This window comes from Tamandua tetradactyla, chromosome 6 (assembly GCF_023851605.1).
Source record: "Tamandua tetradactyla isolate mTamTet1 chromosome 6, mTamTet1.pri, whole genome shotgun sequence".
NCBI lineage: Eukaryota > Metazoa > Chordata > Mammalia > Pilosa > Myrmecophagidae > Tamandua > Tamandua tetradactyla.
This window is the reverse complement of record NC_135332.1, coordinates 920,873-941,324: the sequence shown is the minus strand read 5'-3', so window position 1 is coordinate 941,324 and position 20,452 is coordinate 920,873. Positions and strand designations below refer to the sequence as shown.

General features: G+C 41.0%; 1 long non-coding RNA gene and 1 pseudogene across 2 annotated transcripts; one reads left to right on the top strand and one right to left on the bottom strand.

The window, feature by feature from the left end:
• Positions 1–3,462: 3,462 nt before the first annotated feature.
• On the bottom strand, positions 3,463–20,438 carry LOC143686915 (uncharacterized). Of its 2 annotated transcripts, none has more exons than XR_013177299.1 (5): positions 20,367–20,438; positions 17,571–17,732; positions 16,508–16,694; positions 10,174–10,234; positions 3,463–3,515 (listed from the first exon to the last, which is right to left on the bottom strand). It is a non-coding gene; the product is annotated as an uncharacterized LOC143686915 (long non-coding RNA). The 2 variants fall into 2 exon arrangements; XR_013177298.1 differs by lacking the exon at positions 3,463–3,515 and adding an exon at positions 5,585–5,792.
• LOC143688948 (FUN14 domain-containing protein 2 pseudogene) lies at positions 9,327–9,849 on the top strand (annotated as a pseudogene).
• Positions 20,439–20,452: the final 14 nt, after the last annotated feature.

Here is a 20,452-nt window from a genome sequence, read left to right as displayed (position 1 = left end):
ATGAATCCTACTTGGTCATGATGTATAATTCTTTTAATGTGTTGTTGGATGCGACTTGCTAGAATTTTATTGAGGATTTTTGCATCTATATTCATTAGAGAGATTGGTCTGTAGTTTTCTTTTTTTGTAATATCTTTGCCTGGTTTTGGTATGAGGGTGATGTTGGCTTCATAGAATGAATTAGGTAGTTTTCCCTCCACTTCGATTTTTTTGAAGAGTTTGAGGAGAGTTGGTACTAATTCTTTCTGGAATGTTTGATAGAATTCACATGTGAGGTCGTCTGGTCCTGGACTTTTGTTTTTAGGAAGCTTTTGAATGACTATTCAATTTCTTTACTTGTGATTGGTTTGTTGAGGTCATCTATGTCTTCTTGAGTCAAAGTTGGTTGTTCATGTCTTTCCAGGAACCCGCCCATTTCATCTAAATTGTTGTATTTATTAGCGTAAAGTTGTTCATAGTATCCTTTTATTACCTCCTTTATTTCTGTGAGGTCAGTAGTTATGTCTCCTCTTCCATTTCTGATCTTATTTATTTGCGTCCTCTCTCTTCTTCTTTTTGTCAATCTTGTTAAGGGCCCATCAATCTTATTGATTTTCTCATAGAATCAACTTCTGGTCTTATTGATTTTCTCTATTGTTTTCAATTTCATTTATTTCTGCTCTAATCTTTGTTATTTCTTTCCTTTTGCTTGCTATGGGATTCGTTTGCTGTTCTTTCTCCAATTCTTCCAAGTGGACAGTTAATTCCTGCATTTTTGCCTTTTCTTCTTTTCTGATATAGGCATTTAGGGCAATAAATTTCCCTCTTAGCACTGCCTTTGCTGCGTCCCATAAGTTTTGATATGTTGTGTTTTCGTTTTCATTTGCCTCGAGGTATTTACTAATTCCTCTTGCAATTTCTTCTTTGACCCACTTGTTGTTTAAGAGTGTGTTGTTGAGCCTCCATGTATTTGTGAATTTTCTGGCACTCCGCCTATTATTGATTTCCAACTTCATTCCTTTATGATCTGAGAAAGTGTTGTGTATGATTTCAATCTTTTTAAATTTGTTAAGACTTGCTTTGTGACCCAGCATATGGTCTATCTTTGAGAATGATCCATGAGCACTTGAGAAAAAGGTGTATCCTGCTGTTGTGGGATGTAATGTCCTATAAATGTCTGTTAAGTCTAGCTCCTTTATAGTAATATTCAGATTCTCTATTTCTTTATTGATCCTCTGTCTAGATGTTCTGTCCATTGATGAGAGTGGTGAATTGAAGTCTCCAACTATTATGGTATATGAGTCTATTTCCCTTTTCAGTGTTTGCAGTGTATTCCTCATGTATTTTGGGGCATTCTGATTTGGTGCGTAAATATTTATGATTGTTATGTCTTCTTGTTTAATTGTTCCTTTTATTAGTATATAGTGTCCTTCTTTGTCTCTTTTAACTGTTTACATTTGAAGTCTAATTTGTTGGATATTAGTTTAGCTACTCCTGCTCTTTTCTGGTTGTTATTTGCATGAAATATCTTTTCCCAACCTTTCACTTTCAACCTATGTTTATCTTTGGGTCTAAGATGTGTTTCCTGTAGACAGCATATAGAAGGATCCTGTTTTTTAATCCATTCTGTCAGTCTATGTCTTTTGATTGGGGGATTCAGTCCATTAACTTTTAGTGTTATTACTGTTTGGATAATATTTTCCTCTACCATTTTGCCTTTTGTATTATATATATCATATCTGATTTTCCTTCTTTCTACACTCTTCTCCATACCTCTCTCTTCTGTCTTTTTGTATCTGACTCTAGTGCTCCTGTTAGTATTTCTTGCAGAGCTGGTCTCTTGGTCACAAATTCTCTCAGTGACTTTTTGTCTATAAATGTTTTAATTTCTCCTTCATTTTTGAAAGACAATTTTGCTGGATATAGAAGTCTTGGTTGGCAGTTTTTCTCTTTTAGTAATTTAAATATATCATCCCACTGTCTTCTAGCTTCCATGGTTTCTGCTGAGAAATCTACACATAGTCTTATTGGGTTTCCCTTGTATGTGATGGATTGTTTTTCTCTTGCTGCTTTCAAGATCCTCTCTTTCTCTTTGACCTTTGACATTCTAACTAGTAAGTGTCTTCGAGAACGCTTATTTGGGTCTAATCTCTTTGGGGTGCGCTGCACTTCTTGGATCTGTAATTTTAGGTCTTTCATAAGAGTTGGGAAGTTTTCAGTGATAATTTCTTCCATTAGTTTTTCTCCTCCTTTTCCCTTCTCTTCTCCTTCTGGGACACCCACAACATGTATATTTGTGCGGTTCATATTGTCCTTGAGTTCCCTGATACCCTGTTCAAATTTTTCCATTCTTTTCCCGATAGTTTCTGATTCTTTTTGGAATTCAGATGTTCCATCCTCCAAATCACTAATTCTATCTTCTGTCTCTTTAAATCTATCATTGTAGGTATCCATTGTTTTTTCCATCTTTTCTACTTTATCCTTCACTTCCATAAGTTCTGTGATTTGTTTTTTCAGTTTTTCTATTTCTTCTTTTTGTTCAACCCATGTCTTCTTCATGTCCTGCCTCAATTTATCAATTTCGTTTTTGAAGAGGTTTTCCATTTCTGTTCGTATATTCAGCATTAGTTGTCTCAGCTCTTGTATCTCATTTGAACTACTGGTTTGTTCCTTTGACTGGGCCATATTCTCAATCTTCTGAGTGTGGACAGTTATCTTCTGCTGCTGGCATCTGGGCATTTAGTCAGATTTCCCTGGGTGTCGGACCCAACAAGGTTGTAAGATTTTTCTGTGAAATCTCTGGGTTCTGTTTTTCTTATCCTCCCCAGTAGGTGGCGCTCGTGGCACACGTTTGTCTCACATGTTTGGAAGGGATCCCCCCCGTCACCGATCTCCGTGGCCTGGGGATTTCCGATCCAATTCTCTCAGTTGGTCCGGGGGGCCCTGTGTGGTGGGGGCGTCAGCCGCCGCGGCTTGAGGGGACCCTGTGGCTCCTTTATTAATTCCCCTATTGGTGTTTGGTTGTACCCATACCCTGCCACTGTCGGAAATTCCCTCCTCTCCCTGGAGGGATGTCGGTCGCCGGCCGCAGTGGGCCCGGGGAATTCGCCACCGGACCAGGAAGTCGCCTGCGGGGGAGGGGCGTCGGTCACTGGCCGCCGCGGCCTGGGGAATTCGCCACCGGACAAGGAAGCTGCCCGCGGGGGAGGGCCACCACGGCTTGGGTAGCCCTCTGATCCGAGACTCGTAGCCGGTCCAGAAAGCCGCCCGCAAAAGAGGGGCGCCGGCCGCCGCGGCTTGGGAAACTTGCCTCTCCGAGACTCTCAGCCGGCCCGGGAAGGAGGGAGGGACGAGCTCCAGCCGCCAGCTGCCGCTGCTCGGGGAATCGCGCGCCGCTTGGGGATCTCACCGCAGCAGAGTCTGCAGTCAGTCTAGCCAGTCCAGACTGGGGTACGCTGTGTGTCTATTCCTTGCTGTGGCCCCGGGAGCTGTTCTGCACTGTTTCTGTTCACCTAGTAGTTGCTCTGGAGGAGGAACTAAGACGCGTGTACCTTACTAAGCCACCATCTTGGCCCCTATGTGAGACACTTTTATAAATTTTATATCTACAGGTATTTCCTGCTGATTCTGTTTCTCTAGAGAACCCAAACTAGTACACTTATAGACTATGTTGTACTACAATGTGCTTTGCCTCTAGGCATGTTCAGATATTCCAAAGGAATCCTAAATGGAGCAGCCACTTAAATGGAACAACACAAATGGGCACAATCAACAATCTAAGGACTGTGTGTTTTGTTTTGTTTTGTTTTATGTAAGGGGAAAGAACAGTGTAACTGGAGATTTTTGTTTTGTTTTTAACAAGAAATACACACACACACATATACACCTCTTCTTCCAAATCACTTTTACCCAAGGTAGGTATTTGCATTCCTTGCTTGATAATAGCTGTATTGCTACAGGCACATCACTTGTTTACCTGCTCTTAGGGTCCCAATTTCAAGGACAATTAGCAAGTCTACAGACAGTTCTAATCTGTATGAGAGAGAGAACTAATTCTACAGTGATGTTCTCAAATTAACCATGAATTATTCTTGTGGGGGGGAATAAACAATTTCCTACAGATGTAACATCAATCACAATAGATGTTTCATTTTGCAAAACCACCATCATGGGTATAATAGAAAAGAGGCCCTTCTAGTATTTTATATACAGTTTGAATTCTATAGTGAACAAGTTAATCCTCTTCAAACAAAATTAAAAGCATTAAGTTACTAAAAATTATCCACACTTTATAGCATTCCTTAATCTCTGAACAAAAAAGAGAACAGATTTTTGCAAGAAAATAAAGATCAATCAACATTTAAAAGCTCAGGAGAAGTGAAAGTAAAATCTCAAAACAGGAACTGCCATCACTTATGCAATGTGCATGCTAAAAGGTATGCTTCCCTAGGCAATCGGGAATATGAATTTTTAAACTGAATATATGCTCAAATATAACCTTTGCTATTCCAGTATTTAATTTGTTACATATTATTTAATTTAATAATAAGATATTTTAATTTGCTGCACATTTGACATTTGGAAGATTCCTTTTACCTTACTACCTGGATTGCAATTTTCTAGCAAGAGAAAACAATTGCACAACTGCCACATTCTTGTGTTTCATAGACTGTACATATATGTTGCATACAAGGATAAAGTATGTAAATTCTGAAACAAAGAACTACCACTAAGGATGGCATGGAAATAGTTTTGGGGCAAACTGCAAATCATACCTGATATGTTATATCTTAGGAGACAGCATCGAAAATTCACCCCAGTTTCAGCAAAACATGGATTCTAAGTAGTACAATAAGGCAATCAAATGTACAAGCCCTGAATATATTCAGTAAAGAATCACACCATGTTTGGAAATTTCAAAATTAAACATATGAAAATAAAATTCCAAATGTGAAACAGAAGTACAAAATAAGATTCTCTATTCTTTTTAATATTGGGAACAGACTAAACAACTTGATATACTAGTAAAAAATACTACGATACCAGCAAACTCTAAGAATCTTAATAAAATGAAATACAAAAGTGCATCATTAGGCCAATACTGGTTTGAAAATATAGGGAAAGTGTGGCCTTTTTCTTTTATGCAGGTTTTCCTCTTACACTCTCGTTCTGGTTCTTCCCAGTTATCAGTAAGGCTACCTCCGCTGTGCGTCCAATACTGACCACCTTCCGGCTGACCGGATGCCCCACTGGAGCTAGTGTATTTAGCAGAGCCGACAGTATCACCTTCCCAGACTGGCCAGGACATGTGGGCACTCAAGGCGTCACCAGGTTCAACTGCTACATCTTCAAGAGCAATTTTTGGAGGTTTCCAACCCTCCATCTCATCTGGTTTTGCAGACTGCCAAATTGTCCCCAATTCAAGATTTCTTCACTGTCTTCAGCTCTTCCTTTAATCGTCAATTAGTTCCTCCGAACTTGGGAGATTTACATCCTTCGAGAAGATGCTGCTTATTACCCAGATTAAACAGAGAAGTCACGTCCTCCCAACCTCAGAAACTCGCTCCATGACCCTGTGCTACGCCCCCCCCCCCACTTGCAGGCTGTCCCCTGGCCGGGGTTGCCCAGAGGCACTGTGCTCTTGTCCCGCTTCCACATGGTATGGGCAAGTCTCGGGCATGGAGTCTGTCTTCTCTGCTCTCCTGGGCCGAGCGTGGGCCAGTGGGCAAGTGCTCAGGTTCCACTCCTGTGCCCTGCCGCCCTCCGCAGCTCCCACTGCCCCGACCAGGGGAGCAGGTTCTCTCAATCCATTCCTGTGGAACAAACCTATTGTTGGCTGGACTTTTAATTAGGTTGTTTCCATGAAGATGCACCCCACCATTCAATGTGGATTTTAATCCACTGACTGGAGTCCTTTAAGAGCGGGACATTTTGGAGAGTACGCAGACATCTGGAGATGCAGAAAGAAGATTCTCCAGGAGAGACCAGAGAACCCACAGGATCTGAGAGCCGTATGAAACCAGAAGCTGGGAGAGACAGACAGCAGATATGCCTGTGTCTTCCCATGGGACAGAGGAACCCAGGTGCTGCCTTTCCTCCAAGAAGGTGTCCTCTTGTTGGTGCCTTAATTTGGGCATTCTCATGGCCTTATAAATGCAACATGTAACTTAATAATCTCCTTCATAAGAGCAAGCCATTTCTGGCATATTGCATTCTGGCAAGTTTAGGAAACCAAAAATGGATTTTGGTACCAGAGAAGTGGGGTGCTGCAATTTGCAATTACTAAAAATGCTGGAATGGCTTTATAAATGGATAAGAGAAAGATTCTGGAATAATTGTGAGACACTTGATAGAGAAGGCCAGGATTGCTTTGAAGAGTCTGTTGGTAGAAATATAAACTCTAAAGATACTTCTGATGAGGTCTTAGGTAGAAATAATTAATATGTCATTGTAAACTGGAAGAAAGATGATCATTGTTTTAATGTGGAAGACAATTTGGCAAAATTGTCTCCTGGTGTTGGATGGAAGGTAGAATTTGAAAGCAACGAGCTTGGATATTTAGCTGAAGAGTTTTCCAAACTAAATATGGAAAATGCAGCCTGGCTTCTCCTCGCAGCTTATAGTAAAATGTAACAGAAAAGAAACAAGCTGAGAACTGAACTCTTGGGTACAAGGAAAGCAGAAATTGATGGTCTGGAAAGTTCTGGGCTTCCAGAAAATGAGACACCACCCCCACTCCCACCACCCCCTGCTGAGACAAATGCTCCCCATGAGGATTTAACCAAACATGGAACCAGTCAGCCATTCTAGCACAAGCCAGGATTGGAGATGGAGTTGTCCAGAAAGGATCTGTGGAAAGTCCTATTGTCTGATGGGTATGATCCCAGCATACTGCATGGAAAACCAAGAAGAGTGTTGCAGGATCTGCATAAATGGACCACTGGCGATCTGGACTAAAAGGGACAGAAAAGGGACAAACTGAATGAAAAAGGATTTCAAAGGAAGAACTATGGAAGCTAAGGTCTGGAGCTAGAAAATCTCAGGCCAGCAGAGTGGATCCTCTCCACAGGTGGAGAGCCTGAGTTTGCCCCAGAGGCAGAGGTTGGGCTCAAAAGCATGGCCGCCTCAGACCTCAGAGAGTGCAGCACACCCTCTTCAATATGTGGACGGTTGATTAACATGCAGTCCCCTGAGGGACACCTCCTCCAGGGACACACCCTGAGTTTCCTAGCTGAGTGAGGGCACTAAATTTCACCTTCTGAAAATTGCCTTTCAAAAGCTTTCCACCTTGGGTTTGTCCTGACCCTGGGGAGTTCTCTTTGTCACCTGAGACAGTCCAGGTTGTGCTCTCAGTGCCACCCGCTGAGCTGTAAGCCCAATCAAAACACAAAAGAAAGAGTGAGCAGGGCAGCAAGGAAGTAGCAAACAGAAAATTCTTACTGTTTCAAAATGTACTAAGTATATTCTGACAAGTTTTATTTTGATGGTAACTGTATGTCATGAAATGTTTACTTGGAGATAGTTTCCAAAATTATTTTAGTAACTTAAATATGAAGGATATAAAGAATGTTTTTTTTTATTAAAAGTAAAAAGTATAGTTTTGTCCTAAGATAAAATAAATGATTGTTTCAGAATGAAGAAAATGTAGAACAAAACATAAGTGGGTATGCAAGGGTATAAAAGGTTAATGGAAAGAGAGATTATGGTCTATAATATAGAAAAGTTTGATAGGTCTATAATATACCAATGCAAAACTAAAACTCTGTTTTCTGTAAAAGTAACAAAGTTTTCTTAATTATTCCATCTTTAGTACAAAGCTTTCCTTAAGTAATCAGTGTAAAAACAAAAAGTCTATAGTTTGTCAACATAACTTCTGTGTTAATATTATCACACCCTCGGTTGTTCAAAAACAAAACGTCTAAGTCTTTTTCTAAAATTTAACTAAATAAGAAACTAAATATTGTTTCAAACCTGACAACCTTTAATAGTTTTCTTTCTCAAAGTCAAGCATAAAGGAGATCTTTTCCAAACAATTGTAAAAATTTATTCTCTCACCTTATAAAAATTAAGAGCTAAAAGTAGCTACCTTCTTTTTACTTATTATAAGTTATATTTAAAAACGTTCAGTGTTATAGTCAAATTTCCCTGCCAACTACTTTGTTTCACACTAAGGCTTCACTAAAATTGTTTGTAGTAAAATACAAATAAGAAATTCATCTTCAACAAAAGAGACTTTTAAAAGAAAGCAAGGCAAGTATAAAAGTTATGTTTTATGTGTTAACTAATATACCTCTAGTTCTGTTAGAAAAAGAAACTAAACATCTGTTTTAACTTAAGTATTCAGATGTTTACTAAGGCCAATAGAAAAGAAACTCCACAACAGTTTTACTTATAAACAAAACAAAAAACAAAAAACAACCCTACAAACCTTCCCATTTGGGTGCCCACTAAACATTTATGTGTAAATCACTAATTTATTTCCACTTAATCTAAGTTTATCTATCTTCTTTGATTAAGCAGAAGCTGTCAAGGCATTGCACAGCTGAGCTGACCGCTGGTTATGCAAGTATGTTCCAGCTTCAAGAACTCTAGCCTCCCATGGAATATTCTTAAACTGTCTTCAGTTAATTAGAACAATGAAATACTAAGTGTGCTGGTTTGAAATGATGTACATACCCTAGAAAAGCCATGTTTTAATCCTAATCCCATTTTGTAAAGGCAGCCATTTTTCTAATCCCTATTCAGTACTGTGTATTTGAAACTGTAATTAGATCATCTCCCTGGAGATGTGATTTAATCAAGAGTGGTTGTGAGGCTGGGTTAGATGGGGGTGTGTCTCCACCCATTTGCGTGGGCCTTGATTAGTTTACTGGAATCCTATAAAAGAGGAAACATTTTGGAGATTGGAGATTTGGAGAGAGCAGAGAATGCTGCAGCACCATGAAGCAGAGAGTCCACCAGCCTGTGACCTTTGGAGATGAAGAAGGAAAATGCCTCCTGGGGAGCTTCATGAAACAGGAAGCCAGGAGAAGCAGCTAGCAGATGATGCCGTGTTTGCCATGTGCCCTTCCAGCTGAGAGAGAAACCTTGACTATGTTTGCCATGTGCCTTCTCACTTGAGAAAGAAACCCTGGGCTTCCTCGTCCTTCTTGAACCAAAGTATCTTTCTCTGGATGCCTTAGATTGGACATTTCTATAGACTTGCTTTAACTGGGACATTTTCTCGGCCTTAGAACTGTAAACTAGCAACTTACTAAATTCCCCTTTTAAAAGCCATTCCGTTCCTGGTATATTGCATTCCGGCAGCTAGCAAACTAGAACACTAAGTGTTCCTCTTCTTCTGTGGCATGGGAATGGAAACATCTGCTCCATGTGTGGTCACGGGCTTCCACGCCTGGGAGGGTGCTCTCCCAAGATGAGCTCACAGAAATGGCTGCGTCAAGCCAAGGACTTTGAGTCGCTGGATGCTGCAGAATTAGCTAAAAAGCAGCCATGGTGGTGCAAGGTGTCTGGACAGGAATCTGGGCCCTCTGCTGAAAAGTACAGTGTGGCAATCCGGCTATTAATTGGAGGTACACTGGACGGTGCACAGGTTTCATATTCCAGAAGGTTGGAAAGTTGGCTGCAACAGCTGTAAGAGGTGGAATTTTTCTCCTTCAGTTTGCAAACCATCCTGGGTACATCAAAGTTGACTGGCAGCAAGTAGAGAAGGCTATGCAGAAAGCCTAGGAGCAGCTGAAAATCCGTAAAAGCACCCAAATACCTCCTGAAGTCAGAAGCAAGGCTGAGGAGGTGGTATCATTTGTGAAGAAGAATGTTCCTGTGACTGGGGGATTTTCTGGAGGCTTTCAGCTGGGCATGGCATCCTAAGGACGACAGCTTCATTTGCAGTGTTCCTATTTTTTCGCCTTTCTTCCATCATTCATCAGAAAGAGTCAGTTGTGTTTTCCCAGCCAGCAGCCTCTATACTCCGTCATAGGATATTGAATATCCTCCTCCTCTTCTTCCCTCATGCCTCGTGTAGTGGCACATCTGAGTGGTTTTCTGCAGTCGTCTTTCAGGACAACTTAACTCTTATGGCCCTAACTTGAGTGTGGTGGTGATGGAAGAGACAGTAGTCATACTGTACACTCCCTACTTGGCTGATCGTAGGCCAGCAGGAGTGTTTCCTCCCTCCCTATATAAGATACTTACCAGAACACATCACAAGATGGATCAAAATGGAATATGAGTGGATCCTCAAAGGTTGTCCAAACTGTTAATTTGGAAAAAGAAATAACAAGCATATAAATACCTTGTTGTTATGGGTTGCATGGAAAGGAACTGAATACATTTGTTTTTAAGCATAAAATATTTTGCTATATGTGTTTCTACTTTCTTCTTTACTGGTTGGTTTTAGGCTACAGAAAGAACTGTTCACACCTGTTATTATTATCCTAACGAAAATGACAGCATGAGCTTTGTAATAGAAAAATTTGAAAATAGAATGAACCTGTGCTGAGGTGTGTGCTGGGCTGCGGTACTGTATTTGGTGGGAAGGTCTCTAGGATGCCAGCCAATAGAAATATACTGTGGAGTGGACAGACTTGGGGAATCATTTAGGGACATGAAGAGACTGTCCACATCATTTAATAATCAGAATGTCAGAGATCAAACAGAAAAAGAGGATCTTGAAAGCAGCAAGAGAAAAGCAATCCATCACATACAAGGGAAGCTCAATAAGACTATGCGCAGATCTCTCAGCAGAAACCATGGAGGCAAGAAGACAGTGGGATAATATATTTAAATTATTAAAAGAGAAAAACTGCCAACCAAGACTCCTATATCCAGCAAAACTGTCCTTCAAAAATGAGGGAGAAATTAAAACATTTTCAGACAAAAAATCACTGAGAGAATTTGTGACCAAGAGACCAGCTCTGCAAGAAATACTAATGGGAACACTAGAGACAGATACAAAGACAGAAGAGAGAGGTGTGGAGAAGAGTGTAGAAAGGAAGACTATGAGTAAAGGTAAAAGGAAGGAAAATTAGATATGACATATAAAATCCAGAAGGCAAAATAGTAGAAGAAAGTACTACCCATGCAGTAATAACACTGAATGTTAATGGATTAAACTCTACAATCAAAAGACATAGTCTGACAGAATGGATTAAAAAACAGGACCCATCTATATGCTGTCTCTACTCAAAGGACACGAGGCCGAGGACACAAATGGACATTTACACACCAATGTTTATAGCAATATTATTAACAATTACCAAGAGATGGAAACAGCCAAAATGTCCATCAACAGACAGTTGGCTAAAGAAACTGTGACATTTACATAAGATGGAATATTATGCAGCTGTAAGACAGAATAAAGTTATGAAGTATGTAACAACACGAATGGACCTTAAGGACATTATGCTGAGTGTGATTGGCCAGAAACAAAAGGGCAAATACTGTATGGTCTCACTGATATGAACTGACATTAGTGAATAAACTTGGAATATTTCCTTGGTAACAGAGACCATCAGGAGATAGAAATAGGGTAAGATATTGGGTAATTGGAGCTGAAGGGATACAGATTGTGCAACAGGACTTAATATAAAAACTCAGAGATGGACAGCACAAAACTACCTAACTGTAACACAATTACGTTAAAACACTGAATGAAAGTGAATGTGAGAATGACAGAGGGAGGAGGGCTGGGGGCATAAATTAAATCACAAAGAAAGAAAGATGATAAAGATTGAGATGGTATAATCTAGGAATGCCTAGGTTGTATAGTGCTAGTGACTAAATGTATAAATTTAAAAAATGTTTTTGCATGAGGAAGAACAAAAGACTGTCATTACTGCAGTGTGAGACTAAAGCAACAAGTGTTTATTTGGTACAAATCTATACTTTGACTAGTGCATCTCCTAATATAACTTATGCAGATAGTTGGTTGAACACCTTAAGTACATGGAACTTTGTATAGGACATGAGATTTTGTTGGTTTGTCCAGGTGATGCCCTGATGAATCCCACAGTGATTTGATCAGTGAGTGGAAAAGTATTTGCAAAGTCCCCTTTGGGGAATGGTGAGAACAGGGGAAAACTCAACTTCCCCAAGTTGAATTCTTGATATTCTCACAAGCAGTGTGGACAACCAAAGCTACAGGCTGAGCCCCCAGTCTTGGGGTTTGTTCATATGAAACTTAACCCCACAGGGGATAGGTCAAGCCTACTTAAAATTAAGGCTAAGAGTCACCCCCAAGAGAATTTCTTTTGTTGCTCAGATGTAGCCTCTCTCTCCAGCCAACACTGCAAGCAGACTCACCACCCTCCCCCTGTCTACGTGGGACATGACTACCAGGGGTGTGGATCTTCCTGGCAGCGTGGGACAGAAATCCCAGAATGAGCTGAGATTTAGCATCAAGGGATTGAGAAAAACTCTAGAATGAGCTGAGACCCAGCATCAAGGGATTGAGAAAACCTTCTCGCCCAAAAGGGGGAAGAGTGAAATGAGACAAAGTGTCAATGGCTGAGAGATTCCAAACAGAGTCGAGAGGTTATCCTGGATGTTATTCTTATGCATTAAGTAGATATCACCTTGTTATCCAAGATGTAATGGAGAGGCTGGAGGGAACTGCCTGAAAATGTAGAGCTGTGTTCCAGTAGCCATGTTTCTTGATGATGATTGTATAATGATACAGCTTTCACAATGTGATTGTGTGATTGTGAAAACCTTGTGTCTGATGCTCCTTTTATCTACCTTGTCAACAGATGAGAGGAACATATGGAAGAAAAATAAATTAAAAAAAAAAAGATACTGTCCACAGGATGTTTTCCACCACACAGGATAATCAACTTCCTGGCTATTTCAGAGGTGATATATTAATGGCATCTTTATCTCTTGTCAACATATTAGGGGTAGCCATAGCTCCTTGTACCAATTCCAGTATTTCTTTATCCTGTTAGTATGAAATTTAACATTTGAACCAGGTTTTTTGATGCAATTTAGGCATTCATAAGAAATAAATTATTTCCATCATCATATGTAATCTGCTGTCTCATGTTGACCTCCAACTCTTAAAATTTTCTTCAAAATAAAATTTTTTACACACACACACACACGTGGAAAGAATCTTAGCACATTTGTTGTAATGGCTTTTTGTAACTATAAGCTTCCTGAGGGCAGGGTTTGTGTCTTTTTATCATCATATACACAAGGCCTAGCGCTTAATATAGGTGTTCAGTATTTGTTGAATTTATGAATGACGACCTCATAGAAAGGTATCTGGGAAAGGTTCTGATTCAAAGAATGACGAGCCCTGAGAAAGCAGAAGGCTTGTGACCCCAAGTGACATGTATGTGTACTTCCAAGACCATGAGTTTAAAGTGTTGGCCTTTTAACCTGTCTTGGGAATGATGCAACGAATTTGAAAAATTGAAGCTACCACTGGATATGTGTATATTTTTAGAATTCACCCATTTATATTTTCTCTTTGATACATTGCAGTAATATTAGAAGACAACATGAATTACTTGCAAAATGTATGTGCCATCCTAAAATCATAATGGTATGAGCCTCTTTACTATATTTTTCTATATAAAATTAATTATTTTTTCTCATACTATTATAGAAACTTTCAAACATTTATAAAGCTATAGAAAATAGTATAATTAACCCCATGTATCCATTTCCCACCTATAACGACCATCAAGTTTGTCACCATGTGGCCCTGTCCTTATGAAGATGGTGCAATGAGATGTTTTATGGCTTTGCTCCTTCTCCCCAGAAGCGTTGAACAATCAGAAAGAACTGTCAGAAACCTCTTTCTCAATGCTCCAGAAAACAAAGGGCTGCAGTAAACAAGTCAAGAAAAAGGATACTTGGTGGCAGGATGCCATGATGCTCTGGCTGGCCCCTCTCCCACCCCTCACTGGTTCAGCAGCGGGCAGTCCTCGTCCCCAGTCCAGATCCATGGTCCTGTTCTGGAAAGAGCAAAGTGACTCTTGTGCACATATTGGCCCAGTCTGTCTGGTGATGGCCTGAGGAACTTGCTATCCTAAACTTGCCCTGCAGGTGGAAGATAGCTCACAGAGTCTTACAGGCACTGTAGAGCAGCACTCAAGGCTGACAGGACAAGGGATTACCTGCGGTAGGACACAGAGAGCAGTGGCTGGGACTGAGGAAACTTTCCTAGAGAAGAAAGGACATTTGGAACTCTGTAAACAAGGCGATGCCTAGAGCCACATGCATATGCCCAGGACAAAATGCATGCACAGAAAGGACCAGGGAGGCCCCTGTGATCTATTTTCTCAACGTACTGTATGGATAAGCCCTGAAGAAGGACGCCTACCCATGTCACTCTGCAAAGAATAGGAAAGGTGTTTTCTTCTTCATAACACTAGCTGGATATAAACAGAACAGAAGCCTCAGAGTCTAAATTCTAGCAACAACACATCATTAAGTTATCAAAATATCCAGGTTTCAAACAGACTACAAAACAAAAACAGGAAGTGATGGCCCCAGCAAAGGATAGAATTAAAGCATTAGAAACCGTCAATAAGGAATACCAGCTCTGGAACAACCAAGACTTTTTCCTTAATGGTCTTAAATATGTTTAAGGAGCTAAAGGAAAACATGGACAAAGAACTAAAGGATATTAGGAAAACAAAGATGAAAACAAAGATGATAGATAGAAATTATGAAGAGGAGACAGACAGAGCTGAAGAAGACAGTAACAGAAATTAATTATTCCCTGGAGGGGTTCAACAACAGATCGGAGCTGGCAGAAGGAGGAATAAAATAAGACAAGATAAGACAATTGAAATCAGTCTGAGGAACCTGTGGGACACCATCAAGCACACTAATACATGCATTGTGGAAGTCCCAAAAGGAGAAAAGGGGGAAGAGAGAATATTAAAAGAAATAATGGCTGAAAGTTTCCCAAATTTAATGAAAGATGTGAACACACATCCCTAACATTCAGTGTACTCAAACGGGATACACCCAAATAGACCCATGATGTAATCAAATTGTCAAATGCCAGAAACAGAGACTTCTGAAAGCCTCAAAAGAAGCAAATGTTACAAGGAAGCATCGATAAAATTAAGTGCCGATTTCTCATTAGAAACTATGGAGGCAATAAAGCAATGGGAGGATATATTTAAAGTGCCAAAAGCAAAAAGCTGCCAACTACAAATTCTATTTCTGGCAAAACTGTCTTTCAAAAATGAGGGAGAAATTAAGACATTCCCAGGTAAACAAAAGTTGGGGAAGTTCATCACCAATAAACTGGCCCCTCAAGATGCTCAAGAGAGTTCTGCAGGTTGAAAGGAAAGGATGGTAGACAATAGACTGAAGCCAAGAAAAAGATCCCTGGTGAGGGTAATGACAGGGATAAATATAAATACCAGTACTCTTTTTGTTTGTTTGTTTATTTATAACTCTTTTTTTTTTTTTTTTTTTACTTCATACAGGATTTAAAAGACAGATACATAAAATGTAATGACAGGGTGGGCAACGGTGGCTGTGGCAGAGTTCTTGCCTGTCATGCCAGAGACCCGGGTTTGATTCCCAGAGCTGGCTCATGTCAAAAAAAAAAAAAGGAATGATAAATCTATGGTTTTGGACTTGTATACACAGGGAATTTGTGATAAGAGCTACACAATAGTGAGAGGACCGAGGGATACAGGAAGAGTTTTTGTTCACTTCTGAAGTTAAGTTGGTATGAAAGCAAACAAAATTTTATAGATTTAAAGTGTTAAATTTAAGATTTAACTACAAAGAAAAGATCAGATAATGTGCAAGCTCATGGAGACAGAAATCGAGTACAAGTTGCCAGGGACAACGGGAGTGGGGTGTTAGTGTGAAATGGGCGTAGGGCTTCTCTTTGGTGAGATGGAAAAGTTCAGCAAAGATGGTGAGGACACTGCAGCATAATAAATGCGACTGAGTCCACTGACGGCGATGCGTGGAAGTGGTTGAGTTAGCAAAGTTTATGTGGTGTAATGTGCCCACAATAAAATAAAAGAGAGAGCAGCTAAAGAGACAATGACAATTAGAGGCAATACATGATCCCGGATGGGTTCTAACAAAGGAGAAGAGAAGGTTCAAAAGGACATTACTGGGACATTGGAATGTAGAGTATAAGCTTCATATCAATGTTAAATTCTTGAACTTGGTAACTGCGTTTGAGATGGATGACAAGGATTAAGTACATGGCAGTATCAAGTGTACAAGGAATATGATGTATTCAACCTACACTTGCGTTCAGAAAATGGATTGATAAATATATAAATGGATGGAGAGGCAGATAGAATGATAGGTTGATGGACGTATATATAGCTGGTGTGATGTGGCAAAATGTTAAAATTGGTGTATCTGGGTATCTGGGGGATAGGGTACTGCAGTTCTATGTATGGGGTGTGTATTTTGTTTTCATGTGTGTTAGTTTTGTAACTGTGCTTTAAGTCTGCAAGTATTTCAAAGTAAAAAGATTAAAATTAAAAAAAAATTACTGTCAATCACCCATGTCACCCAACGTGGCAACTACCTGCTTCTAATACGCTGTAAGTAGCCCGTCTTTCCCACGCGCGCTGTCTACTCTCGGAGCGCACCATGCAGGACCCATCTGCGATGTCTGCTGGGAGAGCGCGGTAGGGATCCCTGCTGAAGGCTCCTGCTTCAGCTGCCCCCGCAGGGAGGATGGCTGTCCGCATTCCAGTGGGGCCGGGACATCACTGTAAGACAAAATAAACCACCAGGGGCAACAAAGCAGCTCTGAGCCAGCCTGAGCATGCTTGCCTCCCCCCAAATGCTATTATATTCCCTTTCTCCACATTCTAGGTTGTGAATCTATAACCTCCTGTTCACACACTAAGGACTTAGGTGGAAGAAGCAGAAAGACTGTCAGAGTGCTGGGATGGGGTGGGCTGTAACATAATAATGGTTTCTGCATTTTCCAATATACCCCCAACCCCTCCAACATTGTCAGCAATTATGCACATTTCTACGTATAGTCTCAGCGCTATAAAAACATCGAAAAGTTCATCCCTTTACCTCCTTTTAGGACTAGAGGGATTTAACCCTTTTTTTGGGGGGGGGGGGTGAAGCAGGATTAAAGGACAACGTAAGCCTCTGGTGTCCTATTCAGACAACCTCAAGTCCCTTCTTTCTTCTCCACCTCCAAAGGAACCGAAGCAAACCGCAAACTCCAGTTGCAAACATCCTGGGACAAAAATTTCCCCTAAAGCCCCCAAAGCGCCCCAAACCATAAAAGTGTGTAACATTCTGGGCCCAAAACAAATTCCTAGTGAATGCAGGAAGCACAGGGCAGAGGCATCAACCACCTGCCCAGACAATTTTAGGTCAGCGCCAGCGATCCAACTATGACACCGGACAGAGCAGTGCCGAGTGCATGGAGGCCACTGCAGGAGCCAGCACGCCTGTGAGGGAGCTGCCCGCTGCGCACAGCCGCCCTTCCAGGCCCTCCTTGGCGACCCTCACCACCACGCCCGCGGCCCTCTGCCCTGGGCCCGGACACGACCACGGCTGCAGCCTCCTCGCGTCCTTCCCACCACAGTCCTTGGAAGTCCAAAGGGAGCGGCAAAAGTCACCTCGGTCACGCATCAGGAAAGGGCTCTGGGTGTTTCCTGGAACTTCCTAGAGTTTCTTCCCGCCCCCGTCGCAGCTCTTTATTAAGAAACTCTGGTGGACTTCCGGAAAAGATGGCGGCTTAGTGGGACGCGCGGGTCTTGGTTCCTCCTCCAGAAAAGCAACTAAAGAAACAGAAACAATACGAAACAGCTCCCGGAGCCACGACAGAGACCAAAAAGACAGCGTACCCCATTCTGGAACGGCTGAACGGGCAGGGAGAATCCGCTGCGGTGAGATACCCGAGGGGCACGCGTTTTCCCAGCCGGGGCGGCTGCGACTGGGGTCCCCTCCACGCACGTGGCTCCCCGGTCTGACTGGGAACGTTGGATAGTGGGGCCCTCCCGCCACGCTTGGCGTCTCGGGCCAGCTGGGCAATTTGGACCGGCACTCCCCCAAGCCACAGCGGCTGGCGACCCGCCCCTCCACGCGCGGTTTCCCGGGCCGACTGCGAAATTCGGATTGGCAAGTTAAAGGAGCCACAGCATCTTTTACTGGTGGGACCCGCAGACAGACGAGCGCCACGAGCGCCACCTACTGGGCAGGAAAAGAAAAACAGAGCCCAGAGATTTCACAGAAAAACCTTTCAACCAGCCGGGTCCCACACCCAGGGAAATCTGATCAAATGCCCAGACACCAGCAGAAAATAATGGATGACGCTCGGAAAATTGAAGATATGGCCCAGTCAAAGGAACAAACCAATAGTTCAAATGAGATACGGGAGCTGAGACAACTAATGCTGAATATACGAACAGAAATGGAAAAACTCTTCAAAAACCAAATCAATAAATTGAGGGAGGACATGAAGAAGATATGGGCTGAACAAAAAGAAGAAATAGAAAATCTGAAAAAACAAATCACAGAACTTATGGGACTGAAGGACAAAGAAGAAAAAATGGAAAAAACAATGGATACCTACAATGGTAGATCTAAAGAGACAGAAGCTACAATTAGTGAACTGGAGGATGGAACATCTGAATTCCAAAAAGAAACAGAAACTATAGGGAAAAGAATGGAAAAACTTGAGCAGGGGATCAGGGAACTGAATGACAATATGAAGCGCACAAATATACGTGTTGTGGGTGTCCCAGAAGGAGAAGAGAAGGGAAAAGGAGGAGAAAAACTAATGGAAGAAATTATCACTGAAAATTTCCCAACTCTTATGAAAGACCTAAATTTGCAGATCCAAGAAGTGCAGCGCACCCCAAAGAGAATAGACCCAAATAGGTGTTCTCCAAGACACTTACTAGTTAGAATGTCAGAGGTCAAAGAGAAAGAGAGGATCTTGAAAGCAGCAAGAGAAAAACAATCTGTCACATACAAGGGAAACCCAATAAGACTATGTGTAGATTTCTCAGCAGAAACCATGGAAGCTAGAAGACAGTGGGATGATATATTTAAATTACTAAAAGAGAAAAACTGCCAACCAAGACTTCTATATCCAGCAAAATTGTCCTTCAAAAATGAAGGAGAAATTAAAACATTTATAGACAAAAAGTCACTGAGAGAATTTGTGACCAAGAGACCAGCTCTGCAAGAAATACTAAAGGGAGCACTAGAGTCAGATACGAAAAGGCAGAAGAGAGAGGTATGGACTAAAGTGTAGAAAGAAGGAAAATCAGATATGATATATATAATACCAAAATGGTAGAGGAAAATATTATCCAAACAGTAATAACACTAAAAGTTAATGGACTGAATTTCCCAATCAAAAGACATAGAATGGCAGAATAGATTACGACCCAGCAATACCACTGCTAGGTATCTACTCAAAGGACTTAAGGGCAAAGACACAGACAGACATTTGCACACCAGTGTTTATAGCAGCATTATCTACAATTGCAAAGAGATGGAAACAGCCAAAATGTTCATCAACAGACGAGTGGCTAAACAAACTGTGGCGTATACCTACGATGGAATATTATGCAGCTTTAAGACAGACTAAACTTATGAAGCATGTAATAACATGGATGGACCTAGAGAACATTATGCTGAGTGAGTCTAGCCAAAAACTAAAGGACAAATACTGTATGGTCCCACTGATGTGAACCGACATTCGAGAATCAGCTTGGAATATATCATTGGTAACAGAGACTAGCAGGAGTTAGAAACAGGGTAAGATAATGGGTAATTGGAGCTGAAGGGATACAGACTGTGCAACAGGACTAGATACAAAAACTCAAAAATGGACAGCACAATAATACCTAAGTGTAATGTAACTATGTTGGAACACTGAATGAAGCTGCACCTGAAATATAGTTTTTTTTTGTTTGTTTGTATCTTTTGTTTTTGTTTTTTTCTTTTTCCTTTATATATATATATTTTTATTAGTATTATTATTTTAATTCTCTTCTCTATATTAACATTCTATATCTTTTTCTGTTGTTTTGCTAGTTCTTTTCCTAAATCGATGCAAATGTACTAAGAAATGATGATCATACATCTATGTGATGATACTAAGAATTACTGAGTGCATGTGTAGAATGGAATGATTTCTAAATGTTGTGTTAATTTCTTTTCTTTTTTTGATTAATAAAAAAAATTAAAAAAAACAAAACAAAACTCTGGTATGCCCAATTTCAGAGATTTTTAACCCAGAAGTGGAGCTCTGCTGTTCGCGCAGGCCCACTCCCACAGCCCGGTCCTCCCATGTCCCTCACGACCCCCGTAACAGCATGCGCTCACGACTTCAAAACTGAGTATTCAACAGCCACGAGAAGTACCAAGCGCCTACGTTTTTATTATCAAATAATTGATACCTGACTTTTAAAAATTCGGAAGCACTGCGCAGGTGAGCGGATGAGTGACGACTGCGCGAGCGCTGCAAAGGCACGCAGAGGGCGGG